The sequence below is a fragment of the Crinia signifera genome, chromosome 1 (assembly GCF_055691185.1).
Source record: "Crinia signifera chromosome 1, ASM5569118v1, whole genome shotgun sequence".
In the NCBI taxonomy this organism is placed as follows: domain Eukaryota; kingdom Metazoa; phylum Chordata; class Amphibia; order Anura; family Myobatrachidae; genus Crinia; species Crinia signifera.
In genome coordinates, this window is record NC_139217.1 from 28,544,616 (window position 1) to 28,571,436 (window position 26,821).

Here is a 26,821-nt window from a genome sequence, read left to right on the forward strand (position 1 = left end):
ATAGTACTTATACTGGGGTAGGAAACTGAGGAAATGAACACACTATAATATCCCCCCACACACACACACACACACACACACAACAAACCCTACTACCCTATTCCAATGCCCTAAACTAACTCTAAAACCAGAACCACTAAATCGGCCTAATGACATTGATCTGGCCATGTGCTGGTGAAGAGGAAAGGCTTAAATAGGAGCTGTAGGTCTCAGATTGGCTGCCACAGTCAGCTGATGTATGGAAGCATTACGATTAGAGGAGATGTGACCAGCTGACAAAATATAAAATGACAACGCCCATGCACCAGGTTCAGAGTAGAAGTACAGCTAGCAAAATGGCCTGGTAGAACAGGTAAGTGATGAATCACTTAGGGGGCTATTAAATTGTTGTTTTGTTCCACTTCTTGCCTATTGTCCCTTTTTTTTTAACAACTTTTATATGTAGTGATATTAGTGTGATATTCAATTCTTCCCTGTTATTGTACAGTCATTTTCAGTGGGCTTCGTATTCAAATTTTTGGTGATAATTTTCACACTTTTTAATAGTCGTCTAAACTTGGTCATTTTCCCATCTTTTTATTGACCTGGGTGTTGGGTGGTGATAAAAAAGTTATTTATTATCATTATTTATTTATTTTTGGTTAAAAATTATTATTATTATTATTGAATGAGATTTCCTTTTTTTTTAAAGGGGTTAAGGATAACATTATTAAAAGGGGTTATTTTCATCTTGTTGTGGTCTTTCTTATAGTACATGATAGCAGTACATTTTTTCTGACTATTTTTGCTATCTCTGCAGTTTTCTCTGCAGTCAGTCTACAGTGCATCGTAGCAGGGCTAAATTCCTAGCACCACAAAATATATATCACACACACACACAATAAATATAAATAACGCCCCCCATCATCAGGGCTGCGGCAGTGACGTGCAACAGTCAAATCGAAAAACATCCACATAAAATCCAGCACTAAATTACCATTATAAATATATATATAGAGAGAGAGAGAGAGAGAGACTTTTGTGGGGGTAGACGTAGCACTCCAGACACTTGGGTAATCCAAAATAGAAAATCTTTATTGAAGACAAGCAACGGTTCAATACTTGCGTATCTTCGTCAGGCTACGCAAGTGTTGAAACGTTGCTTGTCTTTAATAAAAAATTTCTATTTTGGATTACCCAGATGTCTGGAGTGCTATGTCTACCCCTACAAAAGTCTACATACCTGTAGACGAGGCACCCGTCCAGGTAAGCACCAAGGGAAGCTGTGCCCGGCCAAATCTACAAAATATATATATATATATATATATATATATATATATATATATATATATATCCCTTTTAATCACAAAAGAGCTCCCTAAGACTGGAAGTTCCAGAGAGTGCGCACACCACCATAGTGGTAGACTTAGACCAGTGTCATAGCGGAAGCGCCCAGCAAGACCAGCGGTGTGCGTTCCACCAGGCTGTTGCTGCGCTTCACCAACTCCCCCCTGACACCTTTGCACATGCCTGTCCCACGCCTCTCTCTATCTCCCTTGCACATCTGTCCGCCTGCCGTACCTCTCCGTCACCCCTGCACCTCTCCATCCCCCATCCTCATTTCTCCCATCCCCCTGTACTTCTCAGTCACCCCATCAGCCTTGCACTTAAAAACATAAAAAATGCTCAACAAAACTGGCACGCAGAAAAAAATGGGTGTGGCATGTGTCATGAGGGGACGTGGCCACACGGCACTAGGCGAGTGGCCACCTTACACAGCCCCTTGTCTTTGCACTGTGGAGGTAGAGAAGTACAGACTGCGCATGTCCGCACATTCTGTACTTAATTTGTGTCCTGCTGCCATTAGTCTCCTGCACACGTATGTAGGAGCCAGTAATGAAGGAGGGTGCACCGGGTGGGCGGGCCGCAGCGAGAATTACAATATGCGGCAGCTTTTTTAACTTAAAAAAAAAGACTGACTCGGGGACACATGGTACGGTGCACCTGCAACATATTTCTTACAGGTACACAGTACCCCATTACTTGCAGCACTGCTCACCATGCTGGGCCAACGGTGGCTCCCAGCGGACTAGCACTGCAGCCTGCCACCCCTAGGAGTCCGCATCCCGCTTTGCCGAACTCTGTGCAGTCCGGAGGAGGTAAAAAACGGAGGCTCAAAATAGGGGGTGGGGGGGATAAAAATGGCGCGAAAATGCTCTGTGTGATATAAATAACAGGTATATTATGGGCGCGATATTTCAGCCCTCCAACAGCCAAATGAAAAAAAAACTAACAAATGTATAGCGCACCGAACCATCACTTCAAAAAAAATTGGGTGCACATATCTATTAGGTGTAAAAAAAACTGTCTCCCAAAAATAAACATTTGAATACCACCCAACAATACTGTATATGCATTCTATGATATTAAAAAAAGGGATAAAATGAGCGTGAGATTAAAAAAGTGGAATAAATGGGCGTGATAATTAAGACCCACTACTACAAATTAGACTAAAAAAAAAAAAACATTTGAAAAGCAAACCCGACTATCGCTTCAAAAGACGTCAGATGTGTGAATATGAAAGGTGGGGAAAAATAACGCCCAAAAATGAACATTCGAATACCCCCTTAAGGGGAGATTCTCTAAGCTAAAAATGCGGTAAAAACCCCATTATCGGGTTACCGCAGCGGGGGGGGGGAGGCATCGCCAGAAAAATCTGGTGATGCCCTAGAAGCCCATGGGCTTCTAACGCGACCCCCTGCCTCCCCGCACCGACCCACTGCCACCCCGCATCGCCCCCCCCCCCGGGCCTGTGACCTCCTCCCTGCACTGATCCTCTTCTGGGTGCAGGGAGGAGGAGAGCCAGCTCCCCCACAGCAACAGCCGGGTAAGGGAGGGAGGGGGGAGCCGCTGGATCACCGCAAAGGACAGCTCCTAACGCAAGAGCTGTCCTTTGCCATAATTATCACATATGTTAGTGTACATGTGATAATTATGAATGTGATGGGTGCCGATAGGGGGCGGAGCTAGGGTGCGGATGTCAGAGCATCCCCCCCCTTTGTGTTTGAAATAAGTTTTTCAAGCACAGTTTGTGACCCAGTTGCTGAGAGGCAAATACAAGCCAGGCATATAAAAGGCACCTGACATGACGGCTCCATTCATCGTGTAAATATATTAAAGACTAATTTAATCCGATGTTCCACTCTATTGTAAAATGTTTTTTGTTTTTTTTTTCATATATATAACTGCTGATTGGAATTTGTTCAGTTGTTCATTGCAACATACAATGGAAAAGAAAATGACAAACACAGTACAATAGCAGTGAGGTCGTGCCAGGTCTATAGCAACAACAACAGGTAAGCGGTGTAACAAAAGGAGGCAATCTGACAAGTATGAAAGGAGAAGGAAACAAATGTCAGAGCTTTGGAGAAGGAACGCCGACGTAATACAAGTAAATCATCAGTCCTCACTATAAGCAGGGAGAGCGACATGAATAAGCGCAAAGGAGGGTATTAAAAAAAAGTTCAAACTCATGTTGATCTTTTTGACTGTTGACCTTCCCATTGTAAACCTATTTCATGTGTCGGCATGCAGTCGACACATGGTCAACTTAATTTATGTCGGCCTTCATAGTGTCAATTTAGGAAAAAGGCTAATCCTTAGGGGAATACCATTAGCCAATGCATGTGGGTAGTCATATTATTATAAATGTGACACAGATTCTAAGTCTGCTTCCATGAGACCTTGGGCTTGTTACTGTGCCGATGTTCACTCAATGTAGCGATTATCGGTAGACTGTACACACGCCGTGCCAAGGTGATGCCGCTTACAAATATCAAAGAATATATAGTGTTATAGATTGATTGAGTGTGAGGGGGCCCCAAACCGGTATTTTGCACAGGGCCTTATTCTAGTCCACACGCAGCGCTGCGTAGTTTACTGTGCTGAATGTGGATTTAACGCCACCATTTTTTACATGGAAACGCCCCGCCCATGAAACTCTAGGCGGTCCAATTGGCGCAGCCCTTCGCCACCGCCCGCACTGGTATGTGTGAATGGTATGGCGAAGTAGCAGTTCGCCGTGCCCGTTTGCACCAAGCATATGCACATGCGCAGTAGTAAAACATCGGAAGGCACGGGTGACCAAGTGAACCAGAATAAGGCCCTAAATCCGAAAAAAATTGCAGTTGTGAATGTAATTGCGTACAAACGTGAATTAGACCCTAAGTAAGTGACAATAAAGATTATAGAAATTCCTCTTAACACGTACGGAGATGGAAATTCTGAGGATGTCCGCTCCGATTTCTCACCGCTCCTATGGGGTCAGAGACTCACTGGCATCACCTTCCCTAGAAAGTTCTTGTGAATCTTTTTTTAGCTGAATAAGGGAAAGGCATAAGTAATTAATAAATAGTAGAGATGAGCCCCTTAGTTACTCTTGAAGTGTCTACAGCAGCAGTTCCCAAACTTCTTTTGAATCATGGCACCCTAGAGTATCATAATCTATAGACTGTAAGCTTCAAGCAGGGCCCTCCAACTTCCATGTCTGTTTATTCCCCAATTTGTTTTATCACTGTCTACAAATGTAAAGCGCAACGGAATCTGCTGCGCTATATAAGACGCTGTAACGGAATCTGCTGTGCTATATAAGACGCTGTAATGCAATCTGCTGCGCAATATAAGACACTGTAATGGAATCTGCTGAGCTATATAAGACACTGTAACGGAATCTGCTGCGCTATATAAGACGCTGTAACGGAATCTGCTGCGCTATATAAGACGCTGTAACGGAATCTGCTGCGCTATATAAGACGCTGTAACGGAATCTGCCACGCTATATAAGACACTGTAACGGAATCTGCTGCGCTATATAAGACGCTGTAACAGAATCTGCTGCGCTATATAAGACACTAAAGGAATCTGCTGCGCTATATAAGACACTGTAATGGAATATGCTGCGCTAAATAAGACACTGTAACGAAATCTGCTGCGCTATATAAGACACTGTAACGGAATCTGCTGCGCTATATAAGACACTGTAACGGAATCTGCTGCGCTATATAAGGCACTGTAACGGAATCTGCTGCGCTATATAAGACACTGTAACGGAATCTGCTGCGCTTTATAAGAAACTGTAAATAAATAAATCATCTTATTTCTTGGAAGCCCTAGGCCAAAATTTGTCCTTATGGTTAGTTATGTGGTGAGGAATAGGATTCAATTATATGGGGTTTATTTACTAAGATTTTTGAAGATGAAATCCTATTTGTCCACTTATTCTATAATTGGCACCCATTAGCACTGGTGTTAGGTGCCTTCTTCACTGCCGCCGCTGCTCCCCCGCCTCCGGCAGCACTGCTGTCAGGTCAGTGACGCAGCGGGCGGCGGACATGTTTCCGGGCAGTAGCCGGGCGGACAGGGCGGAAGCGTCGGGCCCGTTGCTAGGCAACAGCCTGAACATGCGCCCTGGACAGGCAGCCGCACACGTCAGGGGCGGTGGCTGACGTCACACGCCACAGGGCGGCATTTTTTAAATATAAGGCAGGCGTCTGCTGGGCACAGGTGCCGGTTATAGTTCTGCTGTTGGTCAGCCATCCCCAGATTGTTCCCGGTTCCTGTGCCCTACTGTCAGCGTTCCTGTGTGCCTGTCCCTGTTCAGTGCCTCAGCCAGCTTTCCAGGTTTCAGTTTAGCTTTCCAGCTTGCTCAACATCTGTGCTTCCTGTGATTCCCATCTTCCAGATAAGTCAGGGGTTGATTGCATTTTATTACTTTTGGTATCATCTTGTGCATTGTTGCATTCATTTGTGTGTTGGTGTATTTTAACCACTGTACCATCCTGTGTATTGTTACATTCATCATTTGGGTAATTCGGATCCACCTTGTGCATTGTTGCATTCCGAGGGTCTTGTGAGGGCTTGCTCCTGGATTCCTCCCCGGAGGTTGATTGCCTGTGGAGGTATTCCACTGTTTCATTTAGTTAGTTTATCCTTTTTGTCGTCTCTCTGTCTCGGTGGGCGCGTTGTCTTACATAAGACCTGGGGGCATCGGGGTTGGAGCAGGCCTAACCAGCTCCTTTGAACGCGGCTGCTAAAGGTGTAGTCTAGCACTGCACTCGTCCGCCGACCATGGGGAGAGACAAACAGAGTTAGGGTTCAGGTTCAATGGGTACCTTCGAGGGTCATAACATTATAACCGGCCAAAAAAAGAGGGAACAGGAGAAATTTTGTCTCTCTTTTCTTCCTGTAGCCACCAGTCCAGTATGGATCCCCGTCCTGGGAACCCTGCGCAGGTTCTTTCTGAACAGGTCTGCCTTCTTACCCAACAGATGGTGGACCTCTCTCTAGAGACACAGGAGGAAGTCCGAAGGGTTGTGCCCGCTAGATAAAGGAGCCAAAAATGAATTTACCTGATCAATTCTCGGGGGACCGTAAAGAGTTTTATAACTTTAGGGAAAGTTGCAAACCTTATTTTCGGCTCCGTCCATTGTCTTCTGGATCTGAAGCCCAGAGGGTTGGTCTGGTTATTTCCCTGCTCCAATGTGACCCTCAGGCATTGGCTTTCAGTCTTAGGCCAGATGGTCCAGAACTTCAGATGGTAGACTCATTTTTTAAAGCTATGGGAGTCTTATATGACGATCCTGATAAAGTAACTTCTGCAGAGGCTCACCTCAGAACACTTAGGCAAGGTCGTCCTACTGCGGAGGCATATTGCTCCAAATTTTACCGTTATGCTACTGATTCGGCCTGGAATGATCCTGCTCTGCAAAGCCAATTCCAAATTGGCCTTGCGGATCAGATCAAGAACTTCCTGATACAATATCCAGCACCAGATACTCTGGATGAATTAATCCAGCAAATGATCTGGATAGACAGGTGTATTCAAGAGAATATTCGAGAGAGACGCCCTGAGCGGGAGTTACCAGCTACTCTTTACTCCAATTCTGTCAGGGAGCATAAACTTGACAGTGAAGAACCAATGCAGATTGGCGTATCCCATCTGTCAAACCAGGAGAGGACTCGTCGATGCTCCCATGGTCTCTGCTTATATTGCGGAGGAAGGGGGCATCTGGTTGGAACCTGCCCAGAGCATCCGGGAAACACCAAGGCCTAGAGGATAGAGGGTAAATCTTCTTGGGCCAATCTCTCTTTTCTCCCAACAATTCATTATTATTGTCGTTCTCTTTGGGTCTTGGGGTACAACGGTGGGAGTCTCGAGCCTTTGGTGATAGTGGAGCTGCCAGGAATTTAATTGATTCTCAGTTTGTCAGGTATCATAACGTTCCTCTAGTTCCTCTTCCAACCGAACTTTCAGTATACAGCTTAGATGGTAGTTTTTTACCCAAGGGGCTGATTTCCCATCGCACTCTACCCCTGGATCTTAACAGTGGGTTAACTCATTCAGAGAAGTTAGATTTTTTCATTATTCACAGTCCTCTTGCTCCAGTAGTTTTAGGATTACCTTGTGTAACGATCAGATCAGGTGATCGATCAAATTAACGTATGCCTCCTGTTATGATTATCTGTTCAATCAATGTATGTCTGGTATGTTTGGTAAAATCATGCCGCCTGTGATTATTATGTGGGAGATCAGAACATGTCATGTATTATGTGTGTGGACTATTGGTGACCCAGGGAGTGTAGCCATCTGTGGACTCCTCTGGAGTTAGGATGTAACATAAGATCTGAGACCCCTCATAAACCAGATTGGGGGGGAGAGCAATAGTGTCCAGCCAACAGGCCAAAGTTGCTCTGGCCCTCCACTAAATTACCTCTTATCACTTGAGGAATGTATAAAATCTACTTCAAAGCAGGGACAAATTCTTTATGGGAAAGATCCTATATCTAGGGACCTTCACTAGGCTCAGCAAGGGAATGGTTAAAAATCCCAAGGGTGGGAGGGATGAGGGAGTCTTCAAGGTATAACTAAGACCCTTCTCCCTATAGTCAGTGTCACTACCTGGGGGTCTAGCAAACAGGCTGTAAGCGACCAGAGATTTCTTGTGGAGAACCCCCCCCCCCACGTCAGGATTGGTACTTAAGTGTAAGATACGGTTCTGTCATTTTCCTTTTTATTTTATTTCTGAAATTGCATTTAATCATGTGTGTACTTCTAAAATCATTGTAATATTTTGTAACTATTTTCTAAAGCTCTGTAGTATTTCTAGGAATAAATAATACATATTCTCAGTCCTGGTTCTGTGTTCTTAAGACTCATTAGCCTCAGAAGAGAACGCTCCAGCGTGTTACCATTTTATTGTGCGGTCAGGTGCGAGCCAAGCCGCCCCTTGCGCAGTTTCAAGCGCTAAAATCAGGTTTTGGCTGGTGGCAGTGTACCTCAAGGAAAGGACCCGAGTGTCCTAAGTGAACCCCAGTCACGGCTGGAGCTGCTCAGATTGACGTATCGGAGCAGGCGACCGGTGGGTCCGTGACATTTGGCGGAAAGCGGTGGGATGGAGAATTCATTTTTCTCTTTAAGAACTTAAGTGAGTGTGGGTAGAATTTTGTGAGAAATACCCACATCACCAGAATCAGAACTCAGAGCTTTACTATAGTTTTAAAAGTCACACAGTGGATGCAATTTCTGTTCCCTCCCTTCTCTTGTTTTTCTTTCCTATCATTTTATTTGAAAAGTGTGAGACTCTGGATGGCTGATTACCAGCAGATGAGGAGAGATGACCTGGTGGTCGTGTGTTTTCAGAGGAATATCCCTTGGTCTGGCCAGAGTAGAAAACGTTTGATTCAGGCACTAGTGGATGCCGATCGGACTCTAGCTGCTGGAGGAAACCAGTCCATGGACAATCCTACCCCAGGGGCTCAGTCAGCACTGGACAGTACAAATGATGCCGCGCCAGGGTTAAACCCTTCTGCTGGACCCAGCAAGTCTACACTGCAGAGCGACCTTCTAGCTGCTAGCAGGCAAATGAAGAATGTGAACCCCGTATTCGCTTTGCAGCTGGTGCAGCACTGCCAAGCCATTGTCGACAGAGAGGCTGCGGAGCGCAAAGCCAGATGAGAGGCTGAGGTTGCTGAGTGCAAAGCCGTACGAGAGGCTGAGAAGCGCAAAGCCATACGAGAGGCTGAGGCTGCAGAGCGTCAGGCCGAACGTGAGTACCAGTTGGAACTGGTGAGGCTCGGAGGGCTGATCGCTGTTGGTGAACCAGTGGAGGATGATACAGGGCATCATGATGGCGAACCTTTACGTGAGACTTTATCTGCCGTGGCTACTGAGTTAGCAGGAGATGGGCTTCGTACTGAACTTTTACTGTCTGCGGATATAAATAATGTGTTGGATCATGATGTGGACTATGTTATCAATCATGGGGAGCCTAACAAGGGACCGAGGTCCCAAATCACCGCTGACGCGAATTTCACCGGACCGCGTCATGCACAGTTCTCTGTCTTGGAAGCAGACAGAGGAAGCCAAGTGAGTGTCAGCTTGGTTGTGAATAATGAGCTGGCCCTGGACACTACAGCCGATGCTCAGAGAGCTGACATCTCTGCTAGCACCAGGGAGACTGTAGGATGTGTGGCAGTCAGGGAGACTGCAGAGTACCAATCCCCTACAGCACCAGAAGAGCCCAGTGAGTATTCTGACCCATATGGTGATGATTATCCGTTTAGGCTTATGAGCCCAGAAAAACTCACTACAGAATGTCAGCTGCAAGGTATCTCCTGCCCCAACAATTCCCGCAAGGAGATGATCAACCCATGCACGAAATGATGAGCGCAATGTTTTCGGCATGTATTGCGGTGAGTTTCTAACCTGGGGTCCCGATGCGACTCCTTGGTTGCTGCTGAGAGACCTGACGGACTGTTTTGAAATAGCGCAGCAATATGCTTATGATTGTAAAAAGCTCGATACCCCATGGTGGAAAGAGCAGTGCCGCTGGGCAGAGGCTGAAAGGAATCGCCTAGAACAGCTTCTATCACCAGCTATGGAACCAACGACACAGCCTACCAAGGTTTCCCTCATGGACATGGTACCCCGGCCTGCTACAATCGGTGTGGAACCTGTTACAGAGACCTCACATCACAAGGCCTAGTTTTAACTGCTGGAAGATGTGAGCAGCATGTTCCCACCCGTTGCTCCAGATTTGTTGCCGGAAGTGAAAGTATGCAGGGAAGAGACTATGTGTGGGACTACTGATGTGGGACTTTTAATAACTCCACACATATCTGTCAATGTTGTCCCCACTGTCGCTAACCCTTCTGAACCATATGATGCATCTCAGGTAGTATGTAACCATGCTGAACATTGCAATGTTGTTATTTTGTGTGAAGCCCCTGGGATGATCTGTGATAGTGCCGTACCTTCGGTAGAGGTGGAGGGTGAGTTAGAGACAGGTATAGTGGGTAATCCTTGCCAGTTTGTGGGGTTAAATGAATGCCCTAATCTAGTTGGGAATGAGACACCCTCACTCACCAGTGGTAGGAGTGCTGCTGGTGATGTCATTCATGTTGCTGTGCTAGACGTTAACCCTGTTCCTCCAGTGATGTCTGGTTGTGACATGGTGCCCGGGGACGCTAACTGCACAAATGGGACAGATCTGAGTTGGTTGCAGGCAGAGCATGTACCTGCCAAGAAGTTAATGGTGACAACATGCTCAGATAACCCCATTCCTGCTCAGAGACAATGGGATCCAGATATAGCGGTTTTGCCACGGTGCAATTGTAAGCCAGCAGGATGGGCCCCATGTGTTGTGGAAGATGCACAGGCTAATTTGCAGGTATTGCAGGATGTCTCCCCAGGTTATGATATTGATGTTACTGTTGATAATGTGATGTCTTGCGCTACGGTGGGAAATGTGGTACCAGGTATAATAAGTGACCCGGTGGGTCCTGTGTGCACTGTAGAACTGTCAGATAGGGAGAGAGTGTCCCTTACTGCAGCTTTCCCCCCAAACCCCCCTCCTTCCTGTAGCCACACAAACACAGATACAGGAACACAGCAGGGGTTCCCTCCAGACACTGAGAACCCTCCAGAGAGTGCATTTTTCCAGCATCACTGGATAACGGATGCCTCTCCTGAGAACCTCAGTGGCACCACCCCAGCCACAGAACCTGCGGGTCTGGGAGGGAAGGTCAGGCTCAGGAAGGTGTCCTGGACTGCCATGGAAAGCTTGGCTTTCCACGCAGAACTGAGAATCAACCCTGCACAGGCTGCCCCATACCTGGGAAGTGGGAAAGATACCCCTGGGTAAAGTGAGAGGGTTGTTTTAGGAATAGAGCCAGTGGCTAGTAGGGAAGCTGCTGTGTGTAACCAGAAGGGTGGGAGGGCCCGCGAAGCACAGGTAAACTCAGCTCCATTAACCTCGGAAAGGCTGAGCTGGGATGTTCCCAAGACAGGGGACAATGACCTGCTGGTATTCCCCCTTGCAGAAACGTGCCCCCCTTCACAATTCACACACACAGACACAGAGGGCGAATCTCCTCACAAAAGGATGAGGTGTGAGGTGTTGAGTGAGTGGACCTTCCCCCCAGTGAAGGGGAGGGGGGGTCAGTCAGCTCAGGAGAGGTGCTGGGAAGACATTTTTAAGTCTGTATATAGTGCTGGGAGAATGCCCCACACCTGTGGTATAGTTAAACGTGCCGAGTTACGAGTCCCAGGGGGATGGCCATTTGGGGTGTGGCGGAATGGTCTGGTACTGATCTCAGTGAGTAAGGCCAAACTGCCAGCTGCAGGGGAGAATCCGTGTCCAGGAGTCCGACGCACAGCTGTGGTGGGCTGTGTCAATACCAGCCGGGATGGACACAGCTCCCACTATATCAGTGTGCTCACAGACTATGGGTTCGAGGACACCTGTGTGCTTTTAGTTTGCCATCTCCTGCGAGAGGGACAGGGACTATGCCCATTGCCCACCCTAGCCACGGCTATGGCGTCCGGTGGTCCCATGACAGACGTCAAGTATAAGAAAGTGTTTGTACAAATTCAGCAGAATCAGTGCCAGTCTGTCTCAGCACAGAGACCACTGCTACCCGTCCAGGTGATGTAGTTAATAGCGCACTGATGAGACGGTGACGTGGGTCACCGCCTCTGTGCGCCATTTTAAAAGGGGGAGGTGTAACGATCAGATCAGGTGATCGATCAAATTAACGTATGCCTCCTGTTATGATTATCTGTTCAATCAATGTATGTCTGGTATGTTTGGTAAAATCATGCCGCCTGTGATTATTATGTGGGAGATCACAACATGTCATGTATTATGTGTGTGGACTATTGGTGACCCAGGGAGTGTAGCCATCTGTGGACTCCTCTGGAGTTAGGATGTAACATAAGATCTGAGACCCCTCATAAACCAGATTGGGGGGAGAGCAATAGTGTCCAGCCAACAGGCCAAAGTTGCTCTGGCCCTCCACTAAATTACCTCTTATCACTTGAGAAATGTATAAAATCTACTTCAAAGCAGGGACAAATTCTTTATGGGAAAGATCCTATATCTAGGGACCTTCACTAGGCTCAGCAAGGGAATGGTTAAAAATCCCAAGGGTGGGAGGGAGGAGGGAGTCTGCAAGGTATAACTAAGACCCTTCTCCCTATAGTCAGTGTCACTACCTGGGGGTCTAGCAAACAGGCTGTAGGCGACCAGAGATTTCTTGTGGAGAACCCCCCCACATCAGGATTGGTACTTAAGTGTAAGATACGGTTCTGTCATTTTCCTTTTTATTTTATTTCTGAAATTGCATTTAATCGTGTGTGTACTTCTAAAATCATTGTAATATTTTGTAACTATTTTCTAAAGCTCTGTAGTATTTCTAGGAATAAATAATACATATTCTCAGTCCTGGTTCTGTGTTCTTAAGACTCATTAGCCTCAGAAGAGAACGCTCCAGCGTGTTACCATTTGTATATTGTATTGTGCGGTCAGGTGCGAGCCAAGCCGCCCCTTGCGCAGTTTCAAGCGCTAAAATCAGGTTTTGGCTGGTGGCAGTGTACCTCAAGGAAAGGACCCGAGTGTCCTAAGTGAACCCCAGTCACGGCCGGAGCTGCTCAGATTGACGTATCGGAGCAGGCGACCGGTGGGTCCGTGACACCTTGGGTAAAGAAACATAATCCCAGCTTTGATTGGCAGACAGGGGAATTGTTACGGTAGGGTAAGGGTTGTACGTCCTCCTGTCTTACCCTTCCTTTACGTGTTACCAAAATTTGTAATTCACTTCTTCCTGTTCAGTACTCGTCATTTTATGATGTGTTCTCTAAAAAAGGTACTGCCGCCTCATCAGCCATACGATTGTGCCATTAACCTCCTCCCAAATGCCAAATTGCCAAAAGGTTGTTTATATTCTTTATCTTTGCCTGTGGTCAAGGCAATGGAGGAATATATAGACAAGAATCTCAAGAGGGGATTCATTAGGCCTTCTAAGTCTCCAACTAAGAAGGATGGGTCCCTTCACCCTTGTATTGACTATTGGCAGTTAAACGACATTACAGTAAAAAAAATCCTACCCTCTTTCTCTTATTTATGGTTTGTTTGATCGATTACGCAATGCTTCAATCTTCTCTAAAATAGACTTGTGGGGGCCTATAACTTAATTAGAATCAAGGCCGGAAACGAGTGGAAGACTGTTTTTAACACTCACACAGGGCACTTTGAATATTTGGTTAAGTTTTTCAAGATCTTATAAATGATGTGCTGAGGGATTTTTAGGGGATTTTTGTAGTCCTTTATTTGGATCGATATCCACATTTTCTCTTCTTCTTTAGAACAACACCGACAACACATTTGTGCGGTACTGCAGAAATTGAGGGAGAACAACTTGCCAAATTAGAGAAATGCGAGTTTGAGGTTGGAAGTATATCTTTCTTGGGGTATATCATTTCACCTAAGGGTTTCCAGATGGATCCAGTTAAAGTTCAAGCCATTGTAGATTGGGTTCAGCCTTCCAATCTTAAGCCCACTCAGAGATTTTTGGGGTTTGCCAATTATTATCGGAGGTACATACCATCCTTTTCTGACATAGTTGCCCTCATTGTAGCCTTGACTAAAAAGGAGACAATTCTTCTTGTTGGCCCAAGTCTGCTGTCAAGGCTTTTAAGAAATTAAAGATGGATTTTATCTCTGCTAGAGTCTTACGTCACCCGAACCCGAATATTCTGTTCGTCCTGGAGGTGGGCACTTCGGAGATCAGGATTGGAGCCTTTCTTTCCCAGGTGGATAAGTCGGATGGTCTTCATCATCTCTGTGCTTTCTTTCTCGAAAATGTTCCCCATTTAACCGGGAAATCCTTGCTATTAAATAGGCTCTGGTTTTTCCTATTATATTAACCGCATAATTTTAACTGGTCCTGGACCATCAACCCCTGGCACCCCTGGAAGTGATCTGAGGCACACCTGGGTGGCACAGCACTGGTCTACTGTGATATTCTATTAAAGATATGTGCTAATCCCTGTCTTCTCTGTTTGGTTCTAATTTGTCATCGGGTTCTGTTTTTTGTTGCCAAAAGCACCCTCGTGTTTTACTTTTGGTTCTAGATCAGTAATTAAAAAAATTAAATAAAAAAAAAAACAGCTAAAAGCACATAATATTGTTCCTACGGTATTAATAAACTCAATAACATTAATTTCCAGTCATTTTCAGTTAAGTTTGACCATGTCAAAGCTCATAATATTGGCCAAAGGCTACAGATAGCTGGCTATTTACTAAGCAACAGAGCAGCGGCACAAACACAGGGCAGTTTATATCGCATCTATGATAAATAGCCGCACAGCAGTGGCAGGGAAAAAAAGTGGTGTAAAATGGAATTGTCCTGTACTCACGGATGACATGTCAACATAATAGACTGTCGACAAAACTTTCCTGGTAGATTCAGAACAGATGTTACATAGCTGGTACCTGCGGCAGCGATGTTTATCATCCACTGGGTCCCAGCTGTCATGTGACCAGCTGTTCCGATGCAGATGTTTGTCAAGTGAGTATTCTAACCCTAATCCCGAACCTTACCCCTAAGCCTTAGATCCTGCTTTAATATGTACTACCTGGTCTTGCTAATGCTGCATCATACATCGGGTAATGGAAAGGGTGGTAGATTACACATTTTGGCACAGCTAAGACACTGATTACAATAGTGCAAGAGGTCGTGTGATGGTAAAGAGGCCTCTGTACATCACACACATGCAGGTGCTGATACAGGAAACCATCTGCACATAAGGAAGGGAAGTGCACAACCCTCTTTCCTCAGTGCAATTCCTTTTCCCAGTCGGAAACTGAGGTTCCTGTCCAAACGAGGTCTCGCAGAGTCATCTATAAATAACTTTTCAGGTGGAACACGTTTCTCTGAGTCATTCAATGAGTCCTCTGTCTACATAATTGAGTAGAATTAATTGGTTAATGACTCTGCCACCTAACAATTATGTTAAATACCCCAATCCATAGCTTGTACTACAAGTTGCATTGTGCCATAAATTAATCTTGTGAGTTACAAAATGAAACAATCTGCAGCGGAATAAATTGTGTTACATGCTGAAATTGTAGGGGTTATTCAGTCCTGAATGCTGGACTCCAAAATATTGATGGACTGCACACGCGTATGGGTCATAATCCACATGTGCGAGGCCATCCAGCAATAAAATACAGGAACTTTTTTTTGCCACCCATTTTGACATAATTGACAGGAAGGCGACGTTTAGGGATGGTTTCCGGCTGTTTTCTAGGAGTGTCAATTTCTCCATCTCCTCCTTCTCCTTTCTCTCCTCCTCTCTCTTTCCCTTTTTCCCCCTCTATACCCCCCACCCTCACTCTCCACCCCTCTCTCCTCTTTCTCTCCCTCTCACCCTCACTCCCCTCTGTCTGCCCCTCTCCCCCTCTATACCCCTCACCCTCACTCTCCACCCCTCTCTCCTCTTTCTCTCCCTCTCACCCTCACTCCCCTCTGTCTGCCCCTCTCCCCCTCTATACCCCCCACCCTCACTCTCCACCCCTCCCTCCTCTTTCTCTCCCTCTCACCCTCACTCCCCTCTGTCTGCCCCTCTCCCCCTCTATACCCCCCACCCTCACTCTCCACCCCTCTCTCCTCTTTCTCTCCCTCTCACCCTCACTCCACTCTGTCTGCCCCTCTCCCCCTCTATACCCCCCACCATCAATTTCCAACCCTCTCCTCTTTATCTCCCTCTCACCCTCACTCCCCTCTGTCTGCCCCTCTCCCCCTCTATACCCCCCACCATCACTCTCCACCCATCTCCTCTTTCTCTCCCTCACCCTCACCCCCCTCTGTCTGCCCCTCTCCCCCTCTATACCCCCCACCATCACTCTCCACCCCTCTCTCCTCTTTCTCTCCCTCTCACCCTCACTCCCCTCTGTCTGCCCCTCTCCCCCTCTATACCCCCCACCATCACTCTCCACCCATCTCCTCTTTCTCTCCCTCCCCCTCACTCCCCTCTGTCTGCCCCTCTCCCCCTCTATACCCCCCACCATCAATCTCCACCCCTCTCTCCTCTTTCTCTCCCTGTCACCCTCACTCTACTCTGTCTCCCCCTCTCCCCCTCTATACCCCCCACCATCAATCTCCACCCCTCTCCTCTTTCTCTCCCTCTCACCCTCACTCCACTCTGTTTCCCCTCTCCCCACACTGTTTCTCTTTCTCCCTCTCTTTTTTTCTCTCTGGGCCAGATTCTCTAAGCTTCAAAAGTGATAAAATGGAGAGTGATAAACAGCCAGCCAATCAGCTCCTACCTGCCATGTCACAGACTGTGTTTGAAAAATGTCAGGCAGGAGCTGATTGGCTGGCTGTTTATCACTCTCTATTTTATCACTTTTGAAGCTTAGAGAATCTGGGCCTTAGTCTCCCTCCTCTGTCTCTCATTCTCTCTCTCTCTACCCCCCCTCTGGCTCTTCCCCCTCTCTGTCTCTCTACTCCCTCGCTCTCTCAATTTCTCTCTCTCTCTCCTCTTTCTGTCCCTCTCCTCTCTCTCTTTCCCTTATCCTCCTCTAAGCCCCCACCCTCACTCTCCATCTCTTCTCCCCTCTCTCTCTCCCTCTCCCCATATCTTTACCACTCTCACTCCCTTTCTCTTCCACTTTCTACCCCTCTACTTTTCTCTCCTCCTCTCTGTCCACCCATCTCTGCCCCCCTACCCCCTTCTCTCTCTCTCTCTCTCTCTCCCCCACCAATGCTCTCTCTATTGCTTTATTTACTCTCCCTTTCAGACACACTCTCTCTCTCTCTCTCTCTCTCTCTTTCTCTTTTTCTTTCTCTCAACCTCACGTTTTCTCTCTCTCTGATGATGATGTTTCTCTCTCTTGCTCCCTCTCTCCCCCTGACACTGTCTCTCTCTGACACTGTCTCTCCCTCAACCCCCTTTCTCCCTATGGGTGGGCTGTACCAAGCATTTGTGGTACATCCCGCTACAATTTGCATTGATAATTGCATACAGTATGTACTAACATATGCGATTAGTATCACAACGGGCAGTTCTTGCGATAACAGCTGCCTTTGTGAAGCAGCTGGCAGGGGATGAGCAGGTCTCCGTGGCTCTCCCCCTCCTGCTGTGCCCAGGCTTTGGTGCATCTGAAAATGCGGTAAAAACCCTGATGCAGGGGGGCGCCCAATTCAGAGATTTGCCACTGCCTATTATTCCTGTTTTCTGACTGTGGTCTGTCTCTTTCTCTATATGCCCTCCCAAGCACAATAAGACTCTCCTCCAGTCTCCAAACCTATAAGCGTTCCCTTAAGACTCATCTCTTCAGGCAAGCTTATCAAATTCCAGAACCAGCAACAGAACCTTGCATTCTGGTGGAATCAATGCAATAAAGAATACAGTATCTATCCTTATGTATCAATGCCTATTTCCATATAGATTGTAAGCTTGTGAGCAGGGCCCTCCTACATTTTGACTGTCTGTAAATACCCTGTTTTGTTGTCTGTAAATACCCTGTTTTGTTGTATCACTGTCTGCTATTGTAAAGCGCAACGGAATATGCTGCGCTATATAAGAAACTGTTAATAAATAAATAAATATATATTCTCTTTCGGGAATAGTAACACCCTAGCATCAGCCCTGGATAAGAGGACAGACGAACGTCCTAGCACCGGCCCTGGACAAGAGGACATTGGAACAACCTAGAACCGGCCCTGTATAAGAGGACAGGCAATGCCCTAGCACCAACCCTGGATAAGAGGACAGATGACACCCTAGCACTGGCCCTGGATAAGAGGACAGGCAATGCCCTAGCACCAACCCTGGATAAGAGGACAGATGGCACCCTAGCACTGGCCCTGGATAAGAGGACCTGCAAATGCCCTAGCACCATCCCTGGATAAGAAGACAGTAGAAACTTTTAGCACTGACCCTGTATAAGAGGACAGGGGACTGCCCTAGCACGAACCCTGGGTAAGAGGACAGGCTAACGCTCAAGCACCAGCCCTGAATAAGAGGACAGGTGAACGCGCTAGCACCAACCCTAGATAAGAGGACAGTTGAATGCTATAGCACTGACCCTGGATAAGATGACAGGCAAATGCACTAGCACTGACCCTGGATAAGAGGACAGATGAATGCTATAGCACCGGCCCTGGATAAGAGGACAGGTGAGGGCCCTAAAACCAGCCCTGGATAAGAGGACAGGTGAACGCCCTAGCACCGGCCCTGGATTAGAGGACAGGTGAATGCAGTAACACCGGCCCTGGATAAGAGGACAGGTGAATGCCCTAGCACCGGCCCTGGATAAGAGGACAGGTAAGGGCCCTAGCACCGGCCCTGGATAAGAGGACAGGTGATCGTCCTAGCACCGGCCCTGGATAAGAGGACAGGTGAACGCCCTAGCACCGGCCCTGGATAAGAGCACAGGTGAACGCCCTAGCACCGGCCCTGGATAAGAGGACAGGTGAACGCCCTAGCACCGGCCCTGGATAAGAGGACAGGTGAACGCCCTAGCACCGGCCCTGGATAAGAGGACAGGTGAACGCCCTAGCACCGGCCCTGGATAAGAGCACAGGTGAACGCCCTAGCACCGGCCCTGGATAAGAGGACAGGTGATCGTCCTAGCACCGGCCCTGGATAAGAGGACAGGTGAACGCCCTAGCACCGGCCCTGGATAAGAGCACAGGTGAGGTCCCTAACACCAGCCCTGGATAAGAGGACAGGTGAACGCCCTAGCACCGGCCCTGGATAAGAGGACAGTCGAATTCCCTAGCACCGGCCCAGGATAAGAGGACAGGTGAACGCCCTAGCATCAACCCTGGATAAGAGGACAGATGAATGCTATAGCACCGGCCCTGGATAAGAGGACAGGTGAGGGCCCTAAAACCAGCCCTGGATAAGAGGACAGGTGAACGCCCTAGCACCGGCCCTGGATAAGAGGACAGGTGAATGCAGTAACACCGGCCCTGGATAAGAGGACAGGTGAATGCCCTAGCACCGGCCCTGGATAAGAGGACAGGTAAGGGCCCTAGCACCGGCCCTGGATAAGAGGACAGGTGATCGTCCTAGCACCGGCCCTGGATAAGAGGACAGGTGAACGCCCTAGCACCGGCCCTGGATAAGAGCACAGGTGAGGTCCCTAACACCAGCCCTGGATAAGAGGACAGGTGAACGCCCTAGCACCGGCCCTGGATAAGAGGACAGGCAAATGCCCTAGCACCGGCCCTGGATAAGAGGACAGGTGAATGCCCTAACACCGGCCCTGGATAAGAGGACAGGTGAACGCCCTAGCACCGGCCCTGGATAAGAGGACAGGTGAATGCCCTAGCACCGGCCCTGGATAAGAGGACAGGTGAGGGCCCTAAAACCAGCCCTGGATAAGAGGACAGGTGATCGTCCTAGCACCGGCCCTGGATAAGAGGACAGGTGAATGCAGTAACACCGGCCCTGGATAAGAGGACAGGTGAATGCCCTAGCACCGGCCCTGGATAAGAGGACAGGTGAACGCCCTAGCACCGGCCCTGGATAAGAGGACAGGCAAATGCCCTAGCACCGGCCCTGGATAAGAGGACAGGTGAATGCCCTAACACCGGCCCTGGATAAGAGGACAGGTGAACGCCCTAGCACCGGCCCTGGATAAGAGGACAGGTGAGGGCCCTAAAACCAGCCCTGGATAAGAGGACAGGTGATCGTCCTAGCACCGGCCCTGGATAAGAGGACAGGTGAATGCAGTAACACCGGCCCTGGATAAGAGGACAGGTGAATGCCCTAGCACCGGCCCTGGATAAGAGGACAGGTAAGGGCCCTAGCACCGGCCCTGGATAAGAGGACAGGCAAATGCCCTAGCACCGGCCCTGGATAAGAGGACAGGTGAATGCCCTAACACCGGCCCTGGATAAGAGGACAGGTGAACGCCCTAGCACCGGCCCTGGATAAGAGGACAGGTGAATGCCCTAGCACCGGCCCTGGATAAGAGGACAGGTGAGGGCCCTAAAACCAGCCCTGGATAAGAGGACAGGTGATCGTCCTAGCACCGGCCCTGGATAAGAGGACAGGTGAATGCAGTAACACCGGCCCTGGATAAGAGGACAGGTAAGGGCCCTAACACCAGACCTGGATAAGAGGACAGGTGAACGCCCTAGCACCGGCCCTGGATAAGAGGACAGGTGATCGTCCTAGCACCGGCCCTGGATAAGAGGACAGGTGAACGCCCTAGCACCGGCCCTGGATAAGAGGACAGGTGAACGCCCTAGCACCGGCCTGGATAAGACAGATTATTTGTAACTGCTCAGGAAACATCTTCGCTGCTTGGCACTGGCGGAGGAAGTGGACATGTTTAGTTCCAGCACAGCATCACAGCCAGGCTTTGTCCTCTGTTTGTTTAGCGTATATCTGTATTTAGCTTTGTACTTCGCAATGAATGTGTCAGGCTGATTACAGGAAAGTGCTATTTCTCTGGCTTCACCGTCACTAAAGTACTGCACTCAAACCCTACAGCTTCTGTGTAATCACCGCCAGCCTGACTCAGAGCTCGGAGCAAACAAGAGCCCGGATTCAGAGATGGTTGGAGTGAGTACAGGAAGCATCAGCGAGGAACAGATGTGGCACTGCCTCAGCAGGCGCCTGGTATAAGCAGATGCCATCTGTGATCTGTGCGGCATCCTAGAACCAAGGGTGGCTTAAGGGAAGAGGGGACCCATATGTACAGTGCCATCTTTCCCATTGGGCTTGATGGGCAGTTGCCCAGGGGCCCAAGGACTCAATGGGGAAGACGGCACTGCCTCATGGAGCTGCTGTGGCTGCGAGGTTCCGGGCAGCGGCGGCTGGAAGCTTGTTCTGTATCGCTATTTTTACGGACGGGCGGTGTGGTGGGAAGCACTGCTGATTTTGAAAAGACTGGCCGAGTGCTACAAGCTTCCAGCCGCAGCTGCCCAGATTCCCATGGCTGGAAGCTTGTAACGCCATTTGCCGGGCGGCGTGGCGGGAAGTGCTGCTTATTTTGAAGAGACTGGCTGGACGCTGATTGGCTAAGTGTCCGGCCAATCAGCGTCTGGCCAGTCTTTTAAAATCAGCAGCGCTTTCCGTCACGCCGCCCACCTGGCAAATAGTACTACAAACTCTCAGCCAGCCCCCAATACCCGGATCACCGCTGCCTGGACAAATTTTTTTGCCCGCGGGTCCACTCTAATGTAAAGAGGCCCTGCGTATGTAGACTTTTCTCTACGGTCATAATAGACTCTGAGCATGTGTAGGTCTCCGGAAACATGACTCCAGCCATGTTTTCATAGACGAATCTTTAGTGCCCATGTGCTGGTCTCCGAATCACGGAGACAAATCTTTACAGCACATGTGCGATTCATCGGGAAAATGGCAGTTGTGACAGAATGAGTGATTACTTCGGTATCAGCATTACCAACTTGGGACTCCGGAGCGGTAAGTGATTGAATATGGGGGCAGGATGTGAGGTGTGGGCCTTCCGGGACCCAGAGAACCATGTGTACCACACACACTGCATCCTTTATAGAAATACTAGGCCTAGGACACAGCTTGGGACAACATGTGACTCCATTGGCTGGCAAAGTAACCCAAGGAGCCATGCAGCCAACCACTGCAGTTCTTACAAAGAGGCCAAACAATTTCTGTCTTCCGATCCTGGCCTAGGTGTGGTGACATGTCGTCGTTTCGGGAAAGAGAATCCATTGCCACCCCCACCCACGCCCCGAAAATGTCTGCAGAAACAAACTGGAATGTGGATCTTTTAACAGAACACAATGGGGCTGATTCAGTGAGACCACACCTTTTTCTTTGGACGTGTACAATTTGTTCCATTCGCACTGAGAGTCAAATTGTTTAGAAACGAGCGGTTTAGAAATGTCAGGGATAAAGCCCAATTTCTTTTTCATTAGAGCACAGATTAATATATTTATAACGCTGAAAGAACTGTTCTAGAACTGACTTTAGGTTAGTGGCTTAAAGAAAAAGACAATAACTATGTTTTAGAATTGATTTCAAGTATTATACCCCCAGTGTTTCTGACAGCGGCTTATAAGAAAAGTGAACGCAGCGGCATTAAATATCTTCGACGGATAAAGGGAATTGAGAAGTGACCGTATGCTGTCCACAGATTCACAGCGGCACCGTACCGACACTCTGTTACGCTAAGCGGCTCACCCAAGTGACGCTCTCAAGTGGTGGCAATCATTACATAACGTTATTTTATTATTCCGTCTGTCTGTAATGTCTTTCTCCTATATGACCCACAGAAGTGATGCATAATCCAAAGGAATTAAGGACTGTTTAACCAGTGGCGTAGCTACATATGTGGCAGACCCTGCGGTGGCTTGGGGGAGCGGTGCCAGCAGGGTCTGTGGTGGGCGCCGCCGGCTAAACTGACAGGCGACCCAGGCAGCAGTGAGTGCTGAGCTGGTCCCACCCTGTATATATCTAATGAGTGGGGACCCAGTGCAGTGCATATTGAATGTGCATAAGTAATGAGCAGGTTCCATTAATTACATATGCACGCTCATTAGATATGCACGGAGCGGGACCAGCTCAGTGCTCACTGCTGCCTGGGTCACCTGTCAGCTCAGCCAGCGGTGGTAGTCCATCGCCTCGCCCCTTCTTGAGGGGGGGCGGGAGTAGGGGCACCTGAATTTTTTTTGGCAGGGGGGTGAAAAATTTCTAGCTAAGCCACTGTGTTTAACGATCGTTAAAAGAGTGCTTTTAAAATGGTCTGACTATATCTATTGGGCAATATTAGGTGCACTGAGGTGTGAAAACTGTTCATAGAGAAAAATATCCAAAATGACACATACATAGTTATATAACAAGCTGGATGCAGGAGGTTTATACAGAGCGACGCCTGGCGCACCGTGCCCCTGCATCAATGTGACAGGAGACTGTCAGGTCTGCTCTGCGTTGCTAGGTGAATCTGTCCCATCTGTTATATAACTCGGTCTGTGGCTTTGTGTCTCCATTCTCTGCCCTATAAATGACATTTTGTCACAAAAAGCCCCATCCTCACTGACACATCACTCATCTCCTGATATACTCTGTGCTGCTGGGGACCCTGCTCCTCCCACTATATAACTCTCAGTCTGTGACTTCCTGCTGCCCCCATTCCCCTCCTCACATCATGTCACTGCCCCTGTCACATGCAGCCCTGTCCTCACTGACACATCACTCATCCCCTGATATACTCTGTGCTGCTGGGGACCCTGCTCCTCCCACTATATAACTATTATTATTTTGTGTCCTGCTGCCTCCATTCCCCTCCTTACATCATGTCACTGCCCCTGTCACATACAACCCTGTCCTCACTGACACATTACTAATCTCCTGATATACTCTGTGCTGCTGGGGACCCTGCTCCTCTTACTATATAACTGTCTGTGACTTCCTGCTGCCCCCATTCCCCTCCTCAAATCATGTCACTGCCCTGTCACATGCAGCACTGTCCTCACTGACACATCACTCATCTCCTGATATACTCTGTGCTGCTGGGGACCCTGCTCCTTCCACAATATAACTATTATTATTTTGTGTCCTGCTGCCTCTATTCACCTCCACAAATCGTGTCACTGCCCCTGTCACATGCAGCCCTGTCCTCTCTGACACACATCTCCTGATATACTCTGTGCTGCTGGGGACCCTGCTCCTCCCACTATATAACTCTGAGTCTGTGGCTTTCTGCTGCCTCCATTCCAGTTACAGAAATATAACTTGCATTCACCAATATGATGGTGGTGCGCACTAATATGACCTCACAGTATACAGCACAGATATATTAGGTAGTTTAGATGACTTTTACACCGTATATATACCACCGACAGTCACACAGCTGCTCCCAGCATCTAGAGCAGAAGGGATTTTTTTAAGACCAGAGATATCTGGTTTAAAAGCATCGCTGGGTGACATCACTGTGGCGGGGGGGGGGGGGGGGGGCGCTGAGGAACTTTTTCCACAATACTTGCAGATCTCTGACATGAGTCACATGGCTGGTTACATGTTAGAGGCCTGAGATGTGCTTAAAGTACAGAATTTGTTCCTTAAGAGACAGCACGAGTGACTCACAGTCGCAGAAACATACAGACTTTATTTCCTAGCACATGCCCCCTGCCAGGTTTATTGAATGCATTGTGTGTACATCTAAGGTGGATAGATTTATTTTAGTTGCCCCGGGATGCATTTCTTCCCGATGCAACGAGACATATCCTGATCATATGGACACATGGCTGAAAAGCACAGAAGCAGGCCGCAAGTATCCAGTAATACCCCATTCACAACAGAAATGCAGGGACAAACCCGGGAATTCAGTTTCCAGGACAAGCAGGGACATTCCCGGCTTTGGACCCATTCACACCAGAAATGTCCCTGCATTTTCTGGTGTGAGAAGGGCGGGAAGGAGGCCGGGAGGAGGTGGGCAGTCGGCGGGATGGCGTCGGGCAGTCGGTGGGCAGTCGGCGGAGGTGGGGAGAATACTCACCCCGGTTGCTGGTCCTCCGCACAGGCCAGGGATCCACACAGGCGGTGGCGCAAATGACGGGACAGGCGGCGGATGAAGATGACGCAGCTCTCCGGCGCCCTCACTGCCGCCGGAGAGCTGCGTCATCATCATTCACTGGCTGTCCCGTCATTTGCGACCGCCGCCTGCATTAATTCCCATCGGACAGGACACGGAGGACCCGACAACCCAGGTAAGTATACCCTGTACCTTTCACACCAGCCAAGTCCCCGGGTTGAACCCCTGAACAACCCTGGTACCTAGCCGGGTTGAAATTAGCCCGGGATTTTGTCCCGGGAACCTTTCACTCCAGCGCTAGTACTGGGTTGTTCCCGGACTCAACCCGGGAATTTAGGCTGGTGTGAATGGGGTATTAGACAGAGTTGGAGGAGGGCAATGTGATTGCAAGATCAGAACAACTAACTCGTGCTATGAAATTTGTCCCAGTTAAAAACATCAAAATGGGCCTGATTCTCATGTGGACGCTGCCGTATTCGCACGTGCGATAATATGCTAATGTTATTGTCAGCCTTCTCCTACAGCATCAGCATACACTGGAATGGGCAATTACTGAGATGCCCAGGTTCTGCGCTCCAGCATTCAGTAGCACCACCTGAGGATCCATACAGTCCACTATCCGCGCATCATGGCTTTAATCAGACCACCCAGTCCTGACCCTGCCGGGACCCAAAATGGGGTCTGGCTGCTACACAAAGTGGGTCAGGGAAGCAAGATATGGCAGAGTTGCATAACATAGAGGGGGCAGAGGACATGTGGTTTAAGGAAAAGATACTGTATTCAGATCCGAGAGCCCACCACTTGCCTACATTTTGTCACTCCTCTCCGGGAGAAGCCCAGAGAGGGACCACATACTACGAGTCAGGGGGGCGGGACAAGGCTAACGTCACCAAGCCCCACCCCCATGACAGTCAAAAGTGGCAATTTGAGGGTCCACAGTTTGGGGGAGGGGCTAAAATGTCCCCAAATTATGCAATTTGCGTTGTTTTATCCCCTACTTGCGGACCCGCAAAATTTGGACTTTAAAGCTGCGGGGAAGGGGGTGGGGGCGATGCAGGAGACTTGCCCACCTTCCAGGGGGGGCCAGGAGGGGGACACGATTTGCGGGAGCCTTTCGGCCATTCCGGGAGGGTAGGCAAGTATGCACTACAGACAGGTGTATGCCGGTCACAGTATGGACATGGCGAGCAGCTAAGCTTAAAACGAGGAGGATAACGTTCAAATACAGTAATGCTCATTGCACAACCAAACCCGGGCAATGCAGGGATACCTCAGCTATTGAAAAGCATACATTTAGGATGTGTATGCCCACTCCCTGCTACGCCAGGACACCCTTAAGGCCCCCATGTAATTTGGGACCAATCGGGTCAAGAAATGGTGTGAAATTGGCCCAAATAGCATGTGTGTGAAATCTGATCTGATCCAATCCGCATTCCCATGTGCACCGGATCAGGCCGAAGATCATACGTGCATGCAAGATCTCCTGGTTCGACCCTCCTGGCGGCAGGGAACAGGGATCAAATGCAATAAGACACATGCAGAAGGGCCGCCACCCGGGACTCAAGGGGGATTGGATGCAACATCTTCGAGGGGAGAAGTCACATAGGCCCGTATTCTGATCGGTGCGGATATTCCCGCATGCGGACGGACCGCCGATGTTGATCGTCTGCGCATGTGCAGAGGTCACTCTGCGCATGTGCAGGCGATTTCGCCGCACGGATTCTTTATACGCCGCACAGGGGGCGTAGAGGGGCGTGAGGGGCTACTTAGCCTCATTACCCTATGCATACGCCCCCCGTTTCATGGGCGTTCCCATGCAAACGCGGGGCGTATGCATGGTAATGAGGCCGTGACGCGTGGGTACGGGGCGGGCATCTGACATCGCCGGATGTCAGCTGCCCGCCCCCATACATGATTTCACACGGACAAGTGTCCGTGTGGTCTTGTGTTGCGGGACCTGGTGGAGC

The 26,821-nt window shown here is 48.7% G+C and overlaps 1 protein-coding gene across 2 annotated transcripts in view; it reads right to left on the reverse strand.

Moving 5' to 3' along the window:
- Positions 1 to 26,821, reverse strand: part of SMOX (spermine oxidase) — an 82,474-nt gene that overhangs the window by 38,663 nt on the left and 16,990 nt on the right. Inside the window, exon 2 of one of the 2 annotated variants that reach the window (XM_083181540.1) lies at positions 4,250 to 4,357. The exons of the other annotated variant lie outside the window; for it this stretch is intronic. The gene's annotated coding sequence lies outside the window, so the exon portion shown is untranslated. The remainder of the gene's footprint in view (positions 1 to 4,249; positions 4,358 to 26,821) is intronic. 2 annotated transcript variants of the gene reach the window in all.